This window comes from Wasmannia auropunctata, unplaced genomic scaffold (assembly GCF_000956235.1).
Source record: "Wasmannia auropunctata unplaced genomic scaffold, wasmannia.A_1.0 LD336078.1, whole genome shotgun sequence".
NCBI lineage: Eukaryota > Metazoa > Arthropoda > Insecta > Hymenoptera > Formicidae > Wasmannia > Wasmannia auropunctata.
In genome coordinates, this window is record NW_012026812.1 from 1,986,242 (window position 1) to 1,988,302 (window position 2,061).

Below are 2,061 nucleotides of genomic sequence, written 5' to 3' on the forward strand. Positions count from 1 at the left end.
TATAAGAGACAGCTATTCAACAGCTTTAAATACGAATTTTTTTTTCTGCAATACGAGAAATTTTTTACGTTTATAGCGAAACTTTGTAATTAATCTTTCAATAAAAATTTCCATAGAAATTTTCTGAACATTTAATTAGTTTCTATTATATTAATTACCGTATCTTTACACAAAAAGATATAGAAAAGGTTGGAATAAAATAAAAACTTGAACATTTATGATATTATTAATAATATATTTTTTTATGTAAGTATTTTTAGAAGCTCTTGATACGTACGAGTAAGAAAATAAGCAAGAATTAAACAATCTTTAATCTCTAATAACTTCATATCTTAATTTATACGGAGAGAAACGATTAGAATATTTGGAATGAATAATATAATAATATAATCCTTTGTATAACACGTTAACATATGTGCAAATGTTATGATTATAAGTTCCGGTTTTAGTAAGAAAGAGGAAGTTTTATTATCTTTAATTACTGTATCTTTGTATAAAAATACAAAATTAAAATACTTGAAATCGTGCAATTCATTCTTTATAAAATGTCTTTTTGTAAAAACTATAATGACTTCTACAAAACTCTAATTCTATTATCTAAATTTTTTTAATAATCAAAAATATTATACGTACACACATCTTTCGCATAGAATGCTACAAGATCGTCGCGAAGCGCGTCATTTGCATCATTTGCGTCTCAGATGCGACTAACACGGAAACGATCAATTCTGCAGATAGTAAATGGCATATAAATAAATTATTCATTCCTCGGATACTCAACCGTTGCTCCTAGATCTTTTTCTTCTCCTCTTCTTTCTCCCCCTCTTGTTCCCCTTTTCCTTTCTCCTCTTCCCGCTTTTACACCCATCCCTGTTGATTCTTCATGACACTCACACAAACAAATTCACGAAAACATGTGACCGTGAGTGTATCAATCAGCAGAATGAGACGATCATGTGGTACTTAGAATACCACATGCGCTTTATTGCAGTTGGAAAGTAAAGCGAGAAAGTATGATCGCACGAAGCAGTGATCCGACAAATTCGCGTCCGGCAGCGAAGGTGTATCTTGTACAAACAGGAAATGAGTTCGCACGGCCTTTGATATTGCGCGCACGACACGTTTCTCCAAATAACATGCAGTCCCGAAGCGAATTGCATATATCGTTTATGAAAAAGTTATTAATAAACAGTGACTTAATAAACCTCTGTATGTATCAATTATGTAACTATATATCACTTTCCGGCTCTCATATGAATTATTTAAATCGCTATTAACAAGGGGTAAACTAAATTTAAAGCGGCGGAAAATTCAAAAAATATATTTGAATCAAATATTAAATCTTTATCTTTTATTCGTTCAATTTTAAATACGCAAGTTGCTTGCTATATTTTGATTAATTATTTATAATTGGTCGCTAACACAAAATTGTTATTATCGTTTTTTTCGCATATTTGTCATCATCAAAAAGTATTTAACGTGAAATAAATTTGTCATGCGTCGGACAATTATGATAGAGTTCTACTTGCAATTTCAGATAATATTATGTTTTCAACGATGATACGATATTATTGGGTTACGTGCAGTGTGATCAGTTGCGATTTGCCGTGAACTTGGAGACTTTCATCGTAAAATAGTTCACTTATCAAACTGATAGAAATGCATGAAAGATAATAATATCATTGAATAGCTGATATTCGTATATAACGAATATGTATATAACAAATATGTCTATCAGTTTTTATGGATCTGTTTTCAATAAATTAATTTGAAAAGTCAAATGCATGCATGTGACTGGGGTTGCCAGTCAGTTCAATTAATTCGGAATGATACGAAACAAAGAGAGGCGATTCACTTAACACAGCACTTCCAAACTTTTGTTCGAGCGATTATGCACAGTGCATTATCTTTATCAAAGACTAATCCTCTATATCATATATCCCTATTTCATCATTAGAATACTTTAGTCATTATAAAATATTTTTTTATTTTGTTTTTAACTCAGTCTAAAAATAATCTAAAATTTTCGTAATATTTAATATTTATTTTTCTTATATCCTT

The 2,061-nt window shown here is 30.0% G+C and overlaps 1 protein-coding gene across 1 annotated transcript in view; it reads left to right on the plus strand.

Moving 5' to 3' along the window:
• Positions 1–2,061, plus strand: part of LOC105449104 (cytochrome P450 6a2-like) — a 13,212-nt gene that overhangs the window by 9,565 nt on the left and 1,586 nt on the right. The gene's annotated exons all lie outside the window — the stretch shown is intronic.